This window comes from Triturus cristatus, chromosome 3_2, assembly GCF_964204655.1.
Source record: "Triturus cristatus chromosome 3_2, aTriCri1.1, whole genome shotgun sequence".
Taxonomy (NCBI): domain Eukaryota; kingdom Metazoa; phylum Chordata; class Amphibia; order Caudata; family Salamandridae; genus Triturus; species Triturus cristatus.
In genome coordinates, this window is record NC_140584.1 from 117,035,218 (window position 1) to 117,058,212 (window position 22,995).

The window sequence follows — 22,995 nt, forward strand, 5'->3', positions numbered from 1 at the left end:
CAAATGACAAGATGGCCGTCAGGAGGAGGGACTAACAAGCCTGAAACCCAATCAGAATGCAGCATTTAGGATGTAAGCCAATCCAATAGATGGGCGGAGAGTGCGCGGAGCTTAAACGAAGCTTCCCCTGCTATAGTATATACTGCATGTCTCAACGAGACAGCGCAAGCGCTGCCTAGGTGAGACCTAAAAATGCTAACAATTTGTTAACCAGTTGGTGATAGGTTCAAATTTTTGATCTTATTGTTCATACCGCAATTTTAGTATAGCTTTATCGCAGACGTTTTAATGGTATCAGCACTCGACACTTTACTAAATACCAATACACTCATGGTTGTCAATGGAAGTCCCACATGGTACTTGGATGTGCCCCAAATTGAACAGTCATTGGGAGATGCCAATGTGAACTGCGATCAATAAACATGTGTTATTTACTTCTTGCCCAAAAGTATTATTTTATTCTGAGGTCTTGATGAGAGGACTACTTTTTCTCTTTTTAAACCTATTGTAGATTGATGTTTTTTTACTATTTTAATGCTAAAATCGAATAAAGTTACTTATCTATCCATCTATCTATCTACGTTGTGATGGGAATGGGTAGACGCTGGTTTGTGGCCTCACTGCGGCAAAATGCGACAACGACGCTTCTGCCCCTTAGGCATTGATGGAAGGCAAACCTATCCCATCCTTGTTTAGATAGGGAATAGGCTGCAATACTAGAAAGTCCCATCAGGGTTTCCCGAAATGCGCGGTTCCGGCTAATCCAATACTACAATATACAGTGAGCGTATCTAACCCCGGATAAGATTAACTGATATTTCCATTGCACGGATGCAGCCTGACCCAGATATCCTGCCGTGAATGCAGACCTGCTGAACATGTTGCATCATACTGGTGATCTGTTATGACCTCCCTGGCCACCTGCACGGAGCGAGTTCTGGTGTGCACTTGGGAGGAATGCATATTACACCTGTTCTCTAGAAGTGAACAACAAAGGGTGACTACATGTTTCCTAGATCTGGGGTTGCTAGTGGCTAAGCGCCTAATCATGAGACGATGGAAATCTCCTGACCCTCCTTCTCAGCTAGCCTGACAATGCTTTTTGCTGTTATGGTCCAGGTCTGAAAGCATTGCTCTGGGCAGGGAGGAGACACCAGGGCTATGAAAATTCCCCATTGCGACTTTCTGGGACACAATATCCCATGATTTTCAAGAAGGATCCCTGGCAATAGATAATCCCCTGCAGAGTGCAGACTCCCCAGGAAGGGAAGATCCGAGTACCGATGGAGGCCACCCCTCTTCAGAAATCTCTGCACCTACTGTGCACCACTCTAGGAGACCAATGCCTCATGCGCACCACTAGATAAGTGCTGTTACTGGCCACTCTTGGTGGGTGGTGGCTACCTGTTCATGTGGGATGGGGCCGAGGTGGTAGCAGACAGGCCAAGTTTGCCCTGTTATTCATGATTTGTCCCATATTCTTTACCCTCTGCCTCCAACTCCCTGTGGTGTTGTTGAGAGAATTGATGTATCATCATCACCCATGTGATGTTTGAGGATGCCCTACCTTTGCCAACCCAGCTCTCATACAGTGGTAATGATATGTGGTATTAATGGCACACTCTAGATTATACCCGTCCTTTAACACCTTACCCTAAATCCTCCTTGAGATATTCCGTATCAGAAGAGTTCAAAGATACCTGTGAGATCACGGGATGGTTACAGCTAGTGACAAGAGGCAGTGACACAGGTTTTCCTCCCCACTGATGGGGAGGTTTAATTTAACTTGCGAATGTAAGGGTGAAAATCCACAGGGATGTACACAGTTCTTTCATGTTTTGGTTTCTTGGTGCTGGGCTAATATAATGCTCCAATCCGACCCCATTTTCAACGATGTTAATGAAGGATATTTACTGCTACTTTAACCTGGGACCACTGGGTGGAGCTTAAACCCGTTCTGGGGATGGGTACCTATCATGCAGTAGGCTGCTTTGAATGACACCAAGCCCTGGCAATGGCTCTATTGTATGGGTGACTAATGGTTAACTGACCTGGCAACCAATGTACAATACAGATGTCGTCAGTCGTTCATAGCTTATTACTGCTGTTTTATATCCAACTAACTGTTATGAACCTTGTCATCTGCATTGCCAAAATACTGTGCATACTGACGTATATATTTTAGTAAAACAATAAAAAAAAAAGAATTAGAATCCCAAGAGCCCAAAAAGAGCAAAACGTCCCACTGAAGTAAAAGTCCCAGGGGTGGTGAATGTGATGCAGGTTGTAGATGCAAGCTTCAGACAACTTAGAAGCCAATCAGAACGTTATGAAGCAGTAGTATGACCAACATTCTACCTGTGTGGAATTGCAAACTAGGGAGAAAGAGTGGGTTAGAGACTGCGGAACCAAGGGTCCTTACGACTGAGTTGGATGAAAGGAAAGGCGAGGACACAAAATCTGCTGGACCTTAAATCCCATAGGCACCCCACAGGGTGCTCCATGTTAACCACCTCAAACCCTACTTTGAGAGGTCTGAGCTAACCATGCTGTTGGTGACATATGGGGATGGGGAAGAGCAGAATGAACCCCTCCATGACCTCTTAGGCTTCAAGGAGAAAGATAATCAGTGGAGGGAGCACTCCTGTCCCCCAGTCTAACTCCAGCAGGGGTACTGCCAACAAGTGCTGGTGCAGTGTTCCTCTCTGTTGTCCCTCATCCCTAGGACTACCCACCTGTGTACCCATAATGTGGACACAGGAGACAAGAACATATCTTACAGGTTGTCTGACAAGGTGAGGGCCAGCATTAAGGAAGATGTTTCCAAAGTGATGGAATTGCTGGGATTAGATCCCTCCAGTAGCCCTTGGTCCAGACCTCTGGTACTGCTAGCAAAAGGCCCCCACCAGGCGCCACACCTGAACTCAGGTGCTGTGTGGACTATAGGGGACTCAATTCAGTCACCAAGGTGCATGCCCTCCAAACCAAGACAGAGGCTATCATGGCCCCTCCCCAAAACCCAGACTGAGGTCGAAACTCAGCTTGAGAAAGCTTTATTCGATTTAGCAAACAAATCATAAAATGGCAAGTTAAATATTTCATTAGGTAAAAAATATAGAATTTAAATAATTCTTTATAACAACATGAATAAAAGTGCATTATTCGAGGAAAACTGAAACAGTCAGAGTAAACTATAAGCTTAGACATGTAAGTGGAAAAAATATTGGCAACCCACAATAAAATTAATCCAGCTTGTAGTTCTTATCAGTACTCTTACAAATCTAATACATCAAATATCACTCAATTATATAACTAAAATACATATGCAAATATAGATTCTTTAAAACTTAGAGTACTAAATACACCCCATAAATCTGTTTTATCCATATTGCTTTCTAATTGCAAGAGCTCCTCTTACAAAATGTATGACAGTAGAACAAGTATCAATAGAATCCAGCAAATACAAATAGCTAAAACCTTCTCCATAAGAACAAGAGCGACACACCTTCAGCAATGGAAGCAAGAATTTAGCTCTCAATGGGGCATATTCTCAAGAACGTGTGATAACCATCGCAAAATTAGCTTTACACAACTCTTCACATCACAGTCTATTGCGGGAAAATAACTCTGTGTTAACGTGGTATTCTCAACACAGCGGTACCATGCGATAGACCCACGTTAATGCATCAAATGAGGGCGTTAAAATCAATGCGATGCCACAAAATCGTGAAACACGAACCCGAAAATAGTAGCGATGACGCCAATCGCAATACAAAAATCAGTGAAAACCAGCCACAGGCCTGCAATTCCCACGCGTCATATGGGAAAATGCACTATAAAAGTAGAAAAAAAAATACAAAGTGGTTTTGAGAACAGCATTGAAGTCGCCACCAATGAGCCAGGGGATCCCGCTCCAGCGAGATAGGACACCTGACAGCATGTGTAAGTAGCCAGCCTGATCTGTGGTAGAGGCATATCTTGCACCCAGCAAGACCTGCCTTTTGTCCAGTCGGCCCTGAATGAGCACATATTGGCCCTCTGCATCCATCAACACCTCTTCTGCTGTGTAAGGGTTTCCCAGTTTCACCCATACCTGCACCCCCCTAGCCTGTGTGAAGTAGTCCATTGCAACATCTGGCCTCGCCAACTACGACGAAGACAGTCAGCTTCAGCAGATACCAAGTGTGTCTCTTGCAGAAATGCAATGTGAGCAGATCTGCGTCTGAGATAAGAGTACACAGCATAGAGGCGCGAGGTTGTATGCATACCCCGCACATTCCAGTTGATTATATTAGTATGCCTCATAGGGATGGTGCAGTGATGCTGCTTGTCTCCCCCCTCCGCTAATATATGAAGTGCTGCAATGCCCATGCACGGGCCACAAAGCAAACATATGTGGCAGGGCCAAGTATGTGTGGGCTGCAGAGCAGGACCTGAAAAAAGATAAGAATAAAGGGGGAATGGTATCCCAACAAGGAAAAACATTATCAGGGCAGTAGCGCCAGGAGCGACTGCCCTAACCATATAACGATGTGCCCGCTCAACAAGGAAGAGGGGTGAGAACTCTGCAGCAGTTAGCAGTGCACGGATTCACCTCTCAGCGTAGGAGACAGCATCCAATCCCTCCTCTCCCTCCAGCAGCCCTACCACCCGTACATTGTTCCTGCGGGACTGTCCCTAAGCGTCCTCTATCTTATGCTCCAGGGTGCGGACTCGTCCATCAGGGACTGCATCTTCATTGTATGCTCTCAGGTGAAAGGTTGGAGTTCAGATAGTGTAATTTCAGTGTCTCGTACCTTCTCTGTAAGCTTGTGATGGTCTGCATGGAGGAGGTTAAAATCAGCTGTGACCTTGTTGATCCATCCCTCCAAGGACGTGCGTGTCACCTCAAGCATGGCACCTATCTTTTCAACTGCCTGCAAGACTGCGTCCAGTTTAGCACCCAGCGACAATTCCGGTGGGCGGTGCAGCACAGCCCTGGCATGAGAGGAAGCCTGCGGCCCATGGAGCGAAGTCATCCCATGACCAGCTGCCGGGCCATGGGCATCAGGAAGAATGACAATAGATGGGATCCCACTTCACGCAGGAGAGTAATGGGAGAGGGATTCTGACTCAGCCTCTCCTGCCCCTGTGGGGCAGTGCTTGTGAGGCCTGCTTCCCTACAGTCCCTGCCAAGGCGGGCCTCAAAGCAGCCAAGCCATTCGCCTCTGCCCACTCCCAGACCTCCTTGGGCGAGTCCAAGAAATGTGTGAACCCCTCAAAGGTGATTCAAAGTTGGGCAGGAAATAGCAGTGAGTATCGCAGGTCCAATTCGCAAAACTGACTCTCTGCTTGAAAAGAGCCCCTCTGCTTTTGGACTGCAACTGTGTAGTCTGGGAATCTTTTTACTGAGGATAGCTCACCCTGATCTCTGGAACTCTACGTGCTTCATGTAGGATGGTGTCCTGGTCTCTGTAATTCAGGAGGCAGAAAAAAGAAGGGCTGTGGCCCAGTGCCATGTGGTGGCCTCCTTGTCGGACTCAGTCCATCAGGGACTGGATCTTCTTTCTGTGTTCGCAGGCAAAATGTTGGAGTTCAGATAGCATAATTTCAGTGCCTCATACCTTCTCTGTGAGCTTGTGATGGTCTGCATGGAGGAGGGTAAAATAAGCTGTGACCTTGTGGTTCCATCCCCCCAAGGACGTGTGTGTCAACTCAAGCGTGGCACCTATCTTCTCAACTGCCTGCAAGACTGCATCCAGTTTAGCACCCAGAGATACTTCCGCAGGGGGGGGCTCAGGCATGTCTCAAGTGGGCAGTGCAGGGCAACCTTGGCAGGAGCGGGAGCCTGCGGCCCCATGGTCAAAGTCATCCCATGACCAGCTGTCATGCCGTAGGTATCAGGAAGATCGACAATAGAATGGCCCCACTTTACACAGGAGAGTGATGGGTGAGAGGTCTCCAGCATACGTGCAGGGCATCAGCACTGTGGTGCGATAAAGTTTCCCAGTGCGTGAGCGACCCCCTGATGGGAGCCCCTGTGTAGCGCGGTCACTACATCAACAACAGCATTGAAGTGAGGAAGACACACCTCACCATGTAAATCCCTCCCACCTACGGAAGGACAGTTCCTCAGTGTGCAATCTCCACGGACACTGTCAGCCGCCAGGATCCGGCTAGGTCAGAACCTCACTGCAGCGCTGCACAGTCTAGTAAACGCAAAAGTTTTTTCCAGGCCACTCATTCTACCCAGCTGCCAGTGTCGCATCTGCAGTGAGCCAGCCAGTGCAGTGCCCCATAAAGTCATTGTGTAGCGGGGCACACATAGGTCCCTGGGGGGCCTAGATCTGAGCTCACCCTAGCACCCCTGTTCACTTAACAGGCCGGGGGTCAGACCCCACAGGCCTTTGTGGACCTTCACCTGTGGTTCACCAACATTGGGGGGAAGTGTGGGAAGACATGATGATGCATGGGGAGGGAGGTTTCCCACTGCTGGCGCCTTCATCTTTAGTCTCACTCTGATCTGGACCAAATAAGTCCCCCGGTCTCCAGGTGCTATTGCAAGAAGAGGGGCAAAGACCCGATCACACACATGTGCCCCTCCATAATTCCTGAGCACCAGTCACTCGTTGCAGGCCACAGTGCTGCCCCTCACCGCCACGATGAACAGGCCCGTCCACACCTCTGGCCTCCCCACCACTACTGCACCCCACAGCCACCTCCACCACCGATGTGCGTTCATACGAGGGCCGCGGGTCTGGGCCTGACCCCACTCTCATGTCCCCGCACACTTATTGGTCAACCTGTCAGGTGAGGTCAGGCTGCAGTGCCACACAGCAACGTCTGATGCGGTCTCAGCTGGGTAGGAAGGGGAGGTCTAGAAACACATGATTGGCACTGACTTCTCCAGCTACCTCTTGCGTTTTCCAGAACCTAGACCTGATACGTCCCTCAGGTCACTCAGCATGGGCCATCTCAGGAAGGGAGAGAGCCTCCCTGCACCACTTCTCCTCTCTCGGTCTATTTGTCTTTGTCCTTACCGGGAGGGCCGGCACATGGCTCCGCTGCATTCGAATGGGCTGTTGGACTTACCGCTGGGGACCCCAACAAGTTCCGCGATCCCCCATCAGTGGCTTCGGACTCAATACGGCTCCAGGGGTGAGCTAGTCTTGTTGCAGGGATTCTGCTCATTCACAGAACTATGTGCAGGAAACCAGGACCTCAGTGGATTGTTGTTTACCAAAAAAGCCACCTCAGTGCCCAGAACCCCAATCCGACTAGCATTAGTGTCTTATTCATTCTCTGTTCTACAGCGAAACTACCAATGATTAGACAACCTAGAACATGCGACTTAGTAAACTCTCAGGAATAGTGGGAAACAAGAACACTCTTTCGTTCACACTCATACTTGTCCACAACATGAGTAATTCGAGACACTGTATAGTTTAAAATGTTTATTTTTAACTAATGTGCTCTAAGATGCAGTATTCTAGCCAATACATAATTAGCATTGTTACAATTCCATAAAGCACAAAAGAGGAAATCCTATTATAATGACAGTGGAAACAGGACTATAGCTCCTTTTACCAACCTTCCCATGCTCATGACCTAGTTTAGAATAACTATTGAAGACCTCTGGGCTTTGTCAGTGAGACCCCATACCTACGAGATCAGATGCAGTGAATTACATCTCAGGATCAGCACAGCTCTTCTATGTTGGAAAGGTTTTCTCCAAGTGCCTCCTCATGCATGTAATGCCATATTAAAAGCACCTGAGTTGGGCCGCTGTGCTTCATGTTCTGTCTATGTGCGTGGGACTGACAAAAGTGAATCAACAGCATACATTGTTATTCGACTTTGAACAGGCTGTCCAGACAGAAATCGGGGTGTCCCGCTGGATATGTGAAAGGTAGACAGTTCTCATGTGAAGCAGCTTCAGCAAAGTATTTCACGAGAACAGAGCCCTGTAGTGTTGTGTGCAAAAGTGGCAGAATGGCAGCCAAGCGTATACTACTCATGCTAACTTAGCAATGTCTGCTGTTAACCCCATTTCCTCATTACAGTCCTGCATGGCTGCCATTACAGGCCAGAGCAGCCATTCGGCAGGCCGGGCCCCTCAGTGCTTCTGCCTCCTAATTCTGTGTCCGGAGGGCCAGCAGGTCGTGGAAGAGCAGATGTAGCAGCTGTGCTCCTCAGGGCTCAGGTTCAGATGACCAGAGCTATAGATGCTGCTGTCAGTGCAGGATTACAGGAGGATAACAGGGCATTCTAATGAAGCTGCGTTAGATCACATAATGCCCATACTTAAAACACTCATATAATTTCACAGTATTTGACTGCAAATTCTTGTCCGAGAAGCTTTTTGTATGGTCACCAGATTGGGAATGGAACCACTTTTTTGTGACGCTGTGGCAGCCTAAACAATGCGTCACACTGTGTCCTATTTACATGCGTCACTTTGTAAATCCCTGCGCTACATTATACCTGCATCAAGTGTAATGTATGCAGGTTGGGCGTTCCCCCGTAAAAAGCCTTGTGAAAGTGGCGCAGTGAAGTTCATGGGATTTCACTATGCCACTTCTGCAACTTGACTGCATCAAAATCCTATGTCTGTTTCAAGCAGGCGTAAGGATTGATGCTGATCTTTTCACATGGGACTCGCCCATGGGTTATGACACATTATTGGATTTGCGTCAGTTATCCGACACACTCCAGCAATGCATCATTTTTGCACCACCAGATATATCAGAATACCTGACGTATCTGTAAATCCTTGTGCCATGGAGCCCCATATTGTAAATATGGCACATCAGTGGTGTCGTAAGTATAGCACTGTGAAAAGTGGCACATCGCTGTTTTTGCCCAGTGATGCGTCACTTTTCATAAATGAGGCCCCAAGTCTTTTGGTGTGCGAACCTTGACTTCACCAGTGGACACTGGAGTATTGCTGCCACCATTACTGCTGGACTCCACCTGTAGTGCTTTGATGACCAGCTCTCTAATGCCTATCTCATGGGCTAGTTTCCTTTCTTCCAGTGCTAACCTCCTTTCAGCCATAGTCTGCCCTTTTTCTATCTTAGCAATCTGCAACTTAAAATTTCTCTCCTCTCTCTCTTCTTCCAGCTCCTCTGGGGATAGGTTACCTGATGAGATGCTGCTCCCTGATCTGGGAACCTCCACTGTTTCCAGCAAGTTGCTGTCCCCCTTCACAGGCAGCCCCAGATCCACAGCAGACTCTAGGATCAGCTCCTCATCCTTGTCATGCACTCACTATTTCAAACCACAGAGACAATACTGGAACTGATGCTTGACTTCCTATCCCCCAGGGCCTGGTCCATTCAAGGAATAGCTTCTCCCTAAGCAAAGCGCGGCTCTTGGGGAGAAGTGGGGTTGGTACAAAATAGGAAAAGGGAGACTTGCGGTACTGGTTCTGGTCTGCAAATATGTGGCACAGCATTAACTGGAGACCCTCTGAATCTGCTGGGTAGATGCAATGCACTAGAAATAACAAGAGGGGACAATTACCATCAAATCACTACAGGCCTCTAAACAGTTGGTTTCCAATAACTTCCGTCACTTACACTTACAGTCTCTTTCAGAAACACAGAAAGGAAACAGAATAACTGGAACCACAGATTGGAGCTATACACTCCCAAAAATAGCTTGAATTACAAATGAGAGTTACTGACACTCCCAGGGAAACACTCGTAACATAGATGGGAGGTAATGATACTCCCAACTATAAACTCAAAACATAGATCTCGGTACAGGTTTCATATATGAATCAAGAGCTCTGAGCTCTAGACACTACTGTGAATCAGATAAACACAGAGCATAGCCTGTAGTTCTTGTATAAACACAGTTCAAAGGCCAAAGTTTCAGTAAAGGTCCGGAGCAAGAAAAATCAAGGTGAACTGGAGGCAAGTCTCTGGAAGAAAACTTGAAGACAAGTCTATAGTCTTGAAGACGCCGATACTCCAGCCTGCTTACTACTATTAAAGAATAGTATTCACTAACCTGGTGTCAAGTACTTCAACTTGTCCTAGGTTAGAAGACGGTCTCAAGGTTTTGTCTCAGGGAGTCACTGAGAAACTGGAGTAGCTGAGCAGGAGGCAGAGACGAAGGATGCGTTGTGGGAGCTAGAGTCATGCAAATCACTTGAAGGAGCTTAAATTGCAGCCAAGAAGTGCGCTGCCCTGGTCTGGTTTATTCTTCCGGTGAGTGGGTAGGCAGGAAGTCTGTTCCACAGGTAGTGTAGGCCAAGCAGAGGGGTTGGGCTTTGTGTCTTTTATGTAACATATTCAAGGTCCAATGGATATAGCAAGATACTGAATTGCACATGGCACATGTAGCAATCTTGAAGGTTCTCCAAGACTCCTGATGGAAACACGTGTTAGGACACTGGCTTTAAACTTACAGGAAGAGCAGGTGCAAACTAACAGATAGAATCAATGGAATCAACTAACAGGCAACAAATGTTTTGTTTTGTCTAAATGTGGAACAAGGGAAACACTCCAATAACCTAGTAACAACGGGAGCAAACCAAGCCATTTATTCCTGTGTTCAGGGAATGCTTGCAAGCTCAGGCATAATGGAATAAGGGGGATTGGGGACACTCAGGCATGGAATCATAGCATGCCTTAATGTGCCACAGGGGTAGTGTAACATGGACCCTGCACGCCAGGCCCACTATACAGAGGGCGCATGAGGGGGTTGTTACAATCCTTCTCATCACTTTCTTGTTCCCCCTACTATGAGTTCCCATCCCCTACATCACAGACCTCTGCCCAGGTTCTTAGTGCCTTCTGCAGCTCCACATTCCTGGTGAAGTCTTTAGCGTACAGTTTAACCCTCTCACAAAATTCCTTCAGCGGACTACAGTAAAGGTCTCTAAGTTGGCCAGCTCAAAATCAATTCCTGCAGGTGCACTTGCTGCTTCTCCAGATGGAGTCATGAATTTAGCACCAAAAAATCAAAAAGCCAATTTAAGAAGAATTGAAAAAGGTTGTGAATTGGTCTTTAGTACAATGTAGCAATGAACTATGAGCTACCATATGGTATTGCACAAACTCAATCCTATCCTCACAGCTAAGCACCATTGTCAGAAATTGGGTTTCTGTTTGGCAAAGTTATGCACCCTGTCCAAGCAGGAGCCACAATCCTAGTCAGGGTAAGTCAGATACACACTAAAAGATAACCTGTGCTCACCCTTCGGTAGTTTGGCACAGAGCAGTCAAGCTTATCTGAAGAGGCAATGTATAAAGTATTTGTGCAACACGCACACACAATAACACAATGAAAAGAACACAAAAAAGACTCCACACCAGGTTAGTAAAATAGATAACAATTTTATGAATAATGCAAGACCAAGATGACAGAAATCCAATAAGTGGAAATCAAAGTATGAATTTTTAAACAATAAAGAGTTCTAGCTCTTAGAAGCAATAAGCATCAATAGGGGATATCCGATCTCACTAGACTGAGGCAAAGTCAATAGTTCAGGCTATGATGAGGCACAGGCCAGGTACAGGAGCCATGCATATCCAGTGAACAGAGTACCTTGATCCTGGTCTCAACAGCAAGATACAGGCTACAGACGAGTGATACATTGATGTGGAGCCTGCAGTCGAGTTGATGCATCGATTTTCTCCACACAGTGGTGGTGAAGTTTCGTTGGTTCTGAAGTGCGATGTGCTAGGCTTCTCCATGCAGTTAAGGGGATGCGTAGATCTCTCCAAACTGCGATGTGCGGTTCCAATGCGTCGGGGTCTGGAGGCAATGGACTGGTCCCAAGAGCAATGCACTGATTCTACTCCAACAACAGGGATGATGCACCAGTTCTACTATAAATAGACAGGAGATGCGTTGATTTCTCTGGTGCACGTATCTGGGTGCACTTTCAGTGAACCAGGCACGAGAGCAGGAGTATGGACTTTAATAGCCCTGTGTCTCAAGAAACAAGAGGCAAGCCAACAAGCCATTGGAGATTACTTCAGTTGCAAGGCAGACAGAGAGCAGCAGGAAAGCTCACCAGAAAATTAGGTCTTCAAGATAAGCAGTCCAGCAGAGTGTCAGTCCTTGATGAAGCACATCAGTTCTTCTGACAGAGTTAGTTCAGTTACAGGTCCAGAAGTGTCTGATTTGGTTGGGTCAGAGTCCCAGTACCCAGTTGTACCTTTGAAGAGGGAGTGACTTCAAAGACGCGTCTCTCAAGTGCACATAAGTCTGTTCTTCCCAGCCCTTGCTCCAGACTAGCTGTGGGGGGTAATTGCCCCTTTGTGTGGGGATAGGACACTGCTTATTCAGATGTAAGTGTCAGATCCTCCCTCCCTTCCTACCCAGGAAGAGCCATCAGAATACAGACGAGTACTCAGAAAGCCCTCCCTTCCTGTGTGTTGTAGATGTCTGCAGGGAATGCACAAAGTGTAGCTTCTCCCACCCCAGACCTGTATTGGAGACAGGCTGCAGGCACACATGGCTGTAAGAGCAGAAAAATGTCCACTCTCTAAATGTTGAAATCACAGAAAGGTGTTAAGGGAGGTTTATTCTAAATATTCCCGATAAACCTGAGACCACTAATTCTGAGGTTTTTGAGCATTTATTCTGCTTAGTTTTGATAATTCAAAAAGACATTCATAAATCAAATGAACATGTCTTTTAAAAGGAAACACCACATTAGTAAATTACACATTTGTAAGCTACAACACACAGGAAGGGAGGGCTTTCTGAGTACTCGTCTGCATTCTGATGGCTCTTCCTGGGTAGGAAGGGAGGGAGGATCGCGAATATTTAAAATAAACCTTCCTTGACATCTTTCTGTGATTTCAATATTTGGGTGGACCAGTCTAGGGAGTACAGAACCCAAGCTTTCCTTGTTTTCACTCTCTAAATGTGGCATTTCTAAAATATTAAAGTCAAAACCAAGTTTACCAGAAAAGAAGATTTGTCATTACCATTCTAAAGATATAAAACATTACACATCTTCTTTCTAATCAAGATTTACAGCTTAAAAATGTATTAAGGAATTCTCAATGTTAACTTATGAGAGGAGTAAGCCTCACTGTATTGAAGAACGAATGTAGGTGTTTTTCATTACTGGGACAACAAAACTTGAAAAAGTACAAGTTTTACCTTCTACTTACACAATACCCTGCCTTATGGGCTATCTATGGCCTACCTTGGGGGTGACTTGTGTGTAATAAAAGGGGAGTTTCAGGCTTGGAAAGTGTTTTAAATGCCAAGACGAAGAGGCAGTAATACTGCACACACAGGCTCTGCAATGGAAGGCCTTTGAAATGTTTAAAGGGCTACTTGGTTGGGTGGCACAGTCAGTGCTGCATGCCCACTTATAGTATTTAATTTACAGGCCCTGGGCACATGTGGTGCACTTTACTAGGGACTTAAAAGTAAATTAAATATGCAATTTTGTATACACCAATGTTACCATGTTTAGGGGAGAAGCACATGCACTTTAGCACTGGTCAATGGTAAAGTGCTCAGAGTCCTGAGGCCTACAAAAAGACACAGCAAAAAGAGGCGGTAAGCCGGCAAAAGGTTTGGAGAAGACCACCCTAAGGGTGACAGGACTAACCCACATATTAGTACATCCAAGACATCCTCTTCCCACATGTTACAGCATACATCATGGGGCCATGCACATACGAATTGAAGAGACTTTGCTGCCATCCATAAGTCTTCCTGTTCCAGCACTTTAGGCAAGCAAGTAACACTCAACTACATGGAGCTACTGACATGCCTTTTCCCAATCTCTGCAACTCAGACTGTCAGGTTTATGTTATCTACAGGCCTCGCAGGCAAAGCAAGGCCTTCATTGATGAATTCTCAGATCTCCTTACCACCTCATCCACCTGACATGTTCACACTGCTGTCTTGTGTGACTTCAATCTCCTAGACAACACAAGCTCAAATAAACAAGAGACACATAATTTAACCTCAGCTACAGACAAAACATGATACATCATGTCATACAACCAGCATACTCCAAAGGTCACCTTCTCAAACTTGTCTTCTCAACATAACCAACAATCCAACTCAAACCCAAGAACCCGGGCCTGCACCCATCACTTTGCCTTTGCTATCTACCTGTTCGGCATCCTACCAACAAACCAAGGTCAACACAAAGAAGATGGTGTCTTCAGATCCTTCAAAGACCACAAACTTAGGGCCCCATGCATCAACCGTAAAAACGGTGGCAAACGGGCAGATTCACAGAATATGCCGCTTTGCGGCCATTATTTTTGCATTTGGGATTTATCATTCCAAATGCAAAAATCGCAATTTAAGTAATCGCTAAAATAGTGATTCCTTATATTGCGATTGCATTTAGGGAATCGCAAATTTCGTTTCCCTAAATGCAATGCATGATGCAATCGCAAATAGAGATTTTGCTATTAGGGTTCGCAAATTCCCCTCAATTTGAACTTGGTGGTAATTTGCAAAGACTTTGAAAAATGCACTTACGTGCATTTTTCAAAGTTCCATTGTTAGACCTGGCACCATTGGTGTGGGTCTCCCTTACATTTTTAGCTGTTTTTGCTGGTAATAGATGCTCTGGGCGCTGTGCCACTGCCAATCCTCTTTGCACACTTTGAACTATTTTTGCAGCCTTTCAAGAGAAACCCTATTTTCTAGTATTGTGGCTTTTTACTGTTATTTGTCTTGTGTTAAGTCTATATATAAAGATACTTACTTTTAATAACTACTTGTGTGGTGTCCCTTTGTAGTGTTCTTCACTGTGTTACTGTGTATGGCCATAAATACTTCACACACTGCCTCTGAGATAAGCCTAGCTGCTCGTTCTACATTACCACAGGGTTGAGCAGGGGTTATCAGAGGCTAGACCATTCCACCCTGCTTGGACTTTCCTCCCTCCTACATCTATGATCCACCGGAAATTCTCGCATTCGAGAGATTAGTCCTACATGAAGTGAAGACACTACAGTCTCGCTCAATGTTTGTCCCCTACAATCTATCCCTCAATGAAAAACAGGCCCTGGATAATCTACAAGACAACCAACAGATTGTCATAAAACCCGCAGACAAAGGCTGTGGAATAGCTATCATGGACACGGATAATTATGACCAAGAGATCCTACGCCAAATACTAAACCCTTCCCACTATCAACCCCTACCCGGAGAACCCCTTCCTGAAATCAAAAAATTGATACAGTCCATCACCAAGCAAGCTTTGGATTCTGCGATCATCTCCAAAAAAGAATACACCTTTCTTAATAATCCATATCCACGCACCCCAGTCATCTACATACTACCCAAAGTCCACAAAAACGTTACCAATCCCCCCGGACACCCTATAGTCTCAGAGTGCGGTTCCATTTTGGAACCATTGGGAAAATATATTGACTCCTTTCTTAAAGAATTTGTCCAAACCACTGATACTTTTCTAAGAGACAGTACCCACCTCATAAACATCGTTGAGGACACCCCCTTCGACATCAACAATGATCTCATGGTTGGTTTAGATATTGAAGCATTATACACCAACATCCCCCATTTGGACGGGCTCTCTGTCATAACACAACTCCTTGACTCACGTCCTAGAGCATTTCGCATCCCCACTAAATTCATCACTGACCTATTACATATTGCACTCACAGGCAACTTCTTCATGTATAAGGATACATTCTATCTACAGCCCAAGGGCGTAGCCATGGGTGCTTGCTTTGCTCCCAACTTTGCCATCCAATCAATCTCTGGCGTCGTTATATCGATGACATCCTGTTACTTTGGCACGGTACACAGGGTGATCTCACGGCATTTATAAATTGGCTCAACAACTGCCAAAAACATCTGAAATTTACTTAGGATATTCGCCCCAATGACTTACCATTTCTTAATCTCACTCTACATACAGAAGATGGGATTATTGGCACTGCCCTTTATCGTAAACCCACCGAACATAACACTCTTCTTCTGTATTCCAGCTACCACCCCAGAGCCCTCAGGGACGGCCTACCTTATGGCCAATTTCTCCGCATCCGTAGAAATTGCAAATGGCGCAAGGATTATTTCAAAGAGGCTGCCATCCTCTCTAAAAAACTGATTAGCAGAGGTTACCCCAAACGCATTGTCTCTCGTGCATCCAAAAGGGCTTGGTACTGCCATAGGGAGGTTCTACTGTCCCCTTCCCCTAGACGCACCAACTCACGCATCCCCTTTGTGTCCACATACAGTTCATCGAGCAATCTGGTTAGTGGGATAATCAAAATAAACTGGCCTCTTCTTCGATTCCATGCACCCTTCAAAGAACCTCCTCTGTTCTCCTTTAAAAGGGGCAGTAACCTCGCGGACAAACTTGTTCATGCCATCACGTGACCACAAATTGACACGAAAAATCAAACAGTCACCTCACTCTGGGGACGCCCACCCGTTGTAGGCCACTACAAATGCCAATCATGTATAGCATGTAACTTCACACTAAACACAAAGGAGTTTGTTAACAACGGACATATATACAAACTGAATTATTTCACCAACTGTCGGACTGCAAATGTCATCTATGCAATACGTTGCCCCTGTGACCTACTATACATTGGCTAAACCACATAGATGGTTAAATCACGTATTCTCCAACATCAAAGCCGCATCAGATGCAATGTAGACACAGCACCATTGGTCAGTCACTACAAAGAAAAAAATCACGCAGAAACTGACCTCATCTGGCAAGTTATTGATTCCCCCAAACTACAACTCAGGGGTGGTAATCTTCAACTGCTTCTCAATAAATGTGAATGCAGATGGATCGCACAATGTAACACAGTGGAAAGAGGGCTTAACACTCTTGATAAATGGAACACGGTTATTACAGCCACATGAGTACTCCTTGCCTCCCTGTTCCTACCGCCGTTACTTGCGATTTGTTTTTCCTTTATGTAAATTATCTCTATATTTTTCATCTTTCTTTATTTATGATGTATTCCTTTTCGACCAATTCACCCCCAGCCTCCCGCTCCGTACCCCCTTCCTTGCCTCCCCCTTACCTATCAGCTATTGTCTTACAGCTACAGTTTTGTTATTCATTTACAATCTGTTTTCATTATTGTTTTCCTCCTAATTTAGTTATATACTCTAGATTAACATTGTGGTTATACGTTCTCAATTTATACACTGTTGTATTCATTATGATTTTTCCTGCAAATTGATTTACCTCGTACCCCCTATGTATGATGTATTCCTTCTCGACCAATTCACGCCCTTGCCTCTCGCTCCCTACCACCTTCCTTGCCTCCCCCGCCTCCACCTCACCTATCCGCCATTGTTTTGCAACTACAGCTTTGTTATTCATTTACAATCCGTCATCCTCCTAATTTAGGTATATACTCTAGATTAACATTGTGATTGTACGTTCTCAAATTTATACATTGTTGTAATCTTTTTCCCCCCGTTACAACCGATTTTATTGTGCAAAGTGATCTTGAATTATATTGAATTACATTGTACTGTGTCTTCTGTTACCACTGACCCTGTATTAGCGCTAGTATACTTGACTTCTCCACCTGTGGAGCGTCGTATTGGTCCCTTATGCCCGTTGAGTAACTCATGGACTTATATTCCTTTACCACTATCCATGCTCCTCTCCTTTCCCTGGTCCTTTCCCTTCCTTTCTGTTGGACTTGGCCCTTCTGGCAGGTTCACCCCTGAACTTTTTGCTTTTACTGGTGACCTGGTGGTAATGATTTTTGGTTTCTGCGCACTTTCCCTGTGTCCCAGAGTAAAGTGCGTGCGCACTCTGAGTGCATGTGGTGAGATAGGCCTGCCCACTTATAGGAATGCATAGGGAATGTATGTGTCCCTGGTAGTTCCTGATGCGTGGGGTGTGCAGGGTCGAGTCTGGTATGTGCGGACTCGTGTGATCGAATGCTGCGCGATGATGTGTGCGGCGTGCATGTAGCTAGTGTAGAAGTGCCACTTCTAGACGCTGGCATAAATGTGCAGTGACTGCCTGTCGCGTGAGTGGCTGGCTGAGGTCATGTGACGGGCTAGGGAATCCCCAGAGTCAGGAGGAGTCACCCAGTGGTGAATAGGGAGATCAGCAGCTAGATGGGTGGGAGGAGTACACCTGGGTCCTGAATAGGGCTGGGTTTTCCCCACACAATGCTGGCTCCGCCCCCTGTGGTGCGACTGATGACCCTGGCCTGTTCTCTGAATAGGGAGAGGGGCTGAGCAAAACAAAGTGCTCAGGAACCAGTTGTAACTGGTTCACCCCTTCCCTGCACCTTGAGACAAAGGGTTTCACTGTATAAAAAGGGGCTGTGTCCCCTTACAATTTGTTCTCTTCTGATCCTAAACCTGAGTGGGCAGCTGCAACGTTTAGGTTGTGGCCCTCTGCGTTTTGGACTACGCCTCCTGCGCAGTCTTCCCCTGACTTGGCTGGACACAGGGCGTCCTAGCTCCAACAAGGCCAGTTGTCCTAGGGACAGTCACAGGTGGTGACTCATGTGAGTTGGGCGCAATTGTGTTTCCCTGCACCTCTGAATGTGTTTTTATGCGTCATGTGCCTTGTTTTACACCGCTGAATGTTTTTATGCATCATGTGTTTTCCTTCCCTACACCTCTGAATGTGATGCATCATGTGTAACATGCTATTACCCCTACAGGTATTGTGATACTTAGGTGGTTGTTTGTTTTCTCCTAGTACAGGTGGTGCTAGTGAGGTCCTAGTTCCCTGCGTGACATTTTCCTAAGGTGGTTAGGGTTGCGTAGGTGGTACTTACCTGTTACCAGTAGTTACTGGTTGTGTGCTACATTTGCTATTTTGTACTACAGTATTATTCCTATGTTCTAAGTGCTATTTCTACAAAGTGCTAATTCCTGACAGTGGTCCATGTGGCCCTGTCCCCTGTACATATAATCCCTTGTAAATTCTGCCCGTGCCTGTTGGCACATTGTAAAGTGTGTGTTTTTATCTAATGTGTTTTGGTAATACAAAGGCTATTTTTATATAATACCTTGTGTGGAGTTTCTTTTGTGGTGGGCCTTTGGTGTTGTTGCTGGGTGCGCGCGCAAACGCTTTACACATCGCCTCCGGGATAAGCCTGACTGCTCGTGCCAAGCTACCAAGAGGGTGAGCAGGGGTTATCTTTGGCGTGTAACTCCCCAGCCCTGACTAGAGTGGTGGTTTCTGCCTGGCTTTGGCGCAAGCCCTAGCCAACCAGAAATCGCCATTTCTAACACTTTTCTTTCTCACCCATATCCCTGTTTCATTCGGAACACTCCTTTTGTTCCCTTCATGAGCTCACCCGGGGGACCTGGACCTCATATCTCTCCCCACTCTAGTTGTTTTTTCGCCCCGTGACTGGCCGGTCACGTGCTACACTTCCGGGTTACTTCTCCGACTGTCGGCGTCCTGAATGTGGCTGCATCGGACGTTGTATCTCTCGCCCACTCTAGGGAGATTAACCACTCATAGTTGGATTGATTTACTCTCCACTACCAACACGCACCTGTGTTTCCTTCCCCGCGCCACCTGGGACGCTTTTACAAGTAAGTCTGACTCACTTGATGCTCGGTTTATACGGACCTTATCGACCGCTACCCTTTTGGCATCACTACTAATTCTGGTTCACTGCTTACTTCATTCCAGACTATTCCCTCGTGCCCAGCACCTACCACCTTGGACTCGCACCTCCCCTCCCAACACCCGCCTTGGCCCTCGTGCCATTACGCGTGCCTCTGCCCATGGATTCTCAAGTTGGGTAAATATTGGACCCTCTCCATCTGTTAATTGTGGACCCATGCTTTCTGTTTTGATCCTTCTCACACACACCTTTTCGCTCTCTACTTACAGAACCTAACAAATTACACAGCGTCTTCTACCTAAATATCTACAATCATACGTGACACTTTTGCCCTCTACCAGGTGAATTTACCCTACTCCCCTTCCCTTACTCCCGCTTTCCTTGTCCTCTGAATTTTTTCTGACCTCCTTTCTTTTCCCTTGGTTTCCCTAGAAGCACTACCCCCTAATTAATGACCTATGTCCTGATGATGACCTGAAATTACCCAGGTTGAAACGCCGTCGGCTACACAGCCTAGAACTCAGGTATTTCGGTGGTCAACAAAGCCATCTAAATAATTTTGTACATAATTGTATATATCTGCATATTTTGTTGACCATTATATTTCTTTTCAATTTGTGCCGTTTACGCTGTCTTGCGCACCTTGTGTCACTGCGTCGTTCACAATTCACCAGCACATTCAGTGCCCACCTTGTGTGTTATGGTCATTGTACATATATGTACTGTAGTGCTTCTTAACTACTTACAGAATCGTATAAAGACTCCAATCTGTCTACACTGACCCCATGCTGTGGGCTCCATTCCTTTTCCCCGCTCCTTTGTGACTTATTTCACCTCATAAATTGCCTTTCTTTTACAATAACCTCCAGTTGAGACTTTGTTTTTTTGTTGCTTTTTTTGTTGTTGTTGTTCATCCTCCCTTGCGGCAAGGATTCAACGCATCGCTGGTCACGCGTGAGGAAAATCATCGCTACAGCTCCTTAGCGACATTTTGGTTGCATTGCTACAGAATCCAGGTATTTTTTTAGTAAAAGGGTCGCAGAGACCACAGCCTTGAACTGAACTCCTCTTTGCACACTTTGAACTATTTTTGCAGCCTTTCAAGTGTAACCCTATTTTCTAGTATTGTGGCTTTTTACTGTTATTGGTCTTGTGTTAAGTTTATATATAAAGATACTTATTTTTTATAACTACTTGTGTGGTGTCCCTTTGTAGTGTTCTTCACTGTGTTACTGTGTATGGTCATAAATGCTTCACACACTGCTTCTGAGATAAGCCTAGCTGCTCATGCTACGTTACCACACGGTTGAGCAGGGGTTATCAAAGGGTGTAGCCCGCTTACTCTGACTTAGGAAGAAGGGTCCCTACTTGGACAGTGGCCAGCCATTGCCAACTAGAGACCCCCATTTCTAACATCCATGTTACACACACACAGGCCCTTGTGGCATGTGTGCATGTGTGTGTGCAACATCTGCACACATGCATATTTCAGGGGTGCAACAGGGTGTCCTTTTGGTACCATTCCACCCTTGAAATTGCATGCGCAATTTGCGAGTACCTATTGGGTACTCGCAAATTGCGCATGCAATTCTCATTCCTTCCTATGGTCCTGAAGGCCCATAGGAATGAATGGAAAGCCATTCCTTAATTGCGACTCGCAATTCGGAGTCGCAATTAAGGAATGTGTAGGAATCGCCATTTTTTTTGCAATTCCTACATGCATAGGCTTTTGCGATTCTATAATTGCGATTCCTTAACAATACCAATGAAGGAATCGCAAAAGCCTACCTTGATGCATGTGCCCCATAATGCTTAAACTCATCTCTTACCCTGTTAAGTCCATGCCTGATGGCAACATCTTTCTAAACAACTACAGCAATCCACAATTTCAACGGTGGACTCCTAGCTCGGCACCTCACGCTAGTTCCAACAAATCCTGATCCTGCGCAATACTCCCCAGCGCCAGCCGTTGCGTGATGCCTCTGTGCTCCAGATCCAGATAGAATACTACAAGTGGGTGTGCGCCAGGCAATGAAGGCCAGTAGGCTTAATGGAATATCAAAAAAAATAATTTATGTAAATTTGTAATTTGTGGGGAAGTGTGGCTCAATGGTTAGAGCAGCAGACCCTGATGCAGAGATCTGGCCCGGGACCAGGGTTCAATTCCCGCCTCGGCGGGTCTTGGGCTCAATTTCCTCGGACCTGACAATTCTCGCCTCGGTGCCTACTCTAATCATGGGTCCCACTCTGCAACTCTGGGCAATAGCTTGCTTAATCTCCACAACGGCCCCATCAGCGCTGGGGATGCCTGGCTTCACCTTGGGGGTGCCCAGGAGTGGACATTTCACAGGGGAAGCCAGGAAGGGTTCCACAGCGGTATGAGTACAAGCGCCAGGACGCCCTGTCGCTGGGGCAGCAGTGCACTATACAAGTACAAAATTTCATATGAAAGTTCAATATTAAGCAACGCTTAGCCAACCTGTTTCATTCCCTCACTGGGAACTTCATCAGGGCTGAAAATAACAAGAATCAAAACATGGAAATAAAGCAGATCAACTAAAAATGAGTTAACAAAATGGCACAAGACTCAGACAAAAAAATCATCAGATGATTTCCGATAGTGTAGTAGCTCATTGCCAATATTCTCCAGTATATTGCGCTGAAGACTGTTGGAATTCTCACAAGCATAATGAGGCCTGCATGTTGTGGACCTATTGCATATCAGTAAACAGTGCCATAATAAACAATGAGAGGGGAAATTAAATCTCTGTGCACCATATACTAATGTCTAAAGCATAAGATCGGCAAACTAGTAAGGGCCCCATCCTGTGCACAAGTGTAAAAAAGAGCCCCCATGAGTCAGGGAAGGCCAAACTATATATAAACAAGGCCCATAGGGTGGGTGGTCACCACTATGCTTAAGAGATCTGCAGCAACAGACAATGCTAATGATCGCTGTCACCCCTCATACCCAAGGGATTGGAGCATGCACGAATACGAGCTCCAATTGAATAAATAACAAAAACTTATCCAGGACCGAACGTCCATTAGCCAGGTCAAATACCCTGAATGGACATAGGGGCACCATACTAACCTGCCCTCTAATCCTGTGTTCCCATAGGTGCAAGTTCAAGAATTCCAGCCTCCCTTAAGGAGCCACTAATCTATGCCACAACGTATGACAAACAGTAGTCAGCTACCACAAAGTGAGCCACATGTTGAGCTGAGGCAACGTCAATTCTCTGTTACCAGCCTCTTGACAGACTAGATTCACTGTCCCCGGTTCACAGGGGTGAGTAAGCGTTAAACTATCCATAAAAGCGTACAATCCTAATGCACCCAAATTCATGTAAATATTTAGATGGGCCATATCAGATGGAACTACAGTGAGGAAGAAACATTTGCGAGCAATATCCGGACTGTCAAGGAAAGATTTAGTGCTAGAGGATATGACAGGAAG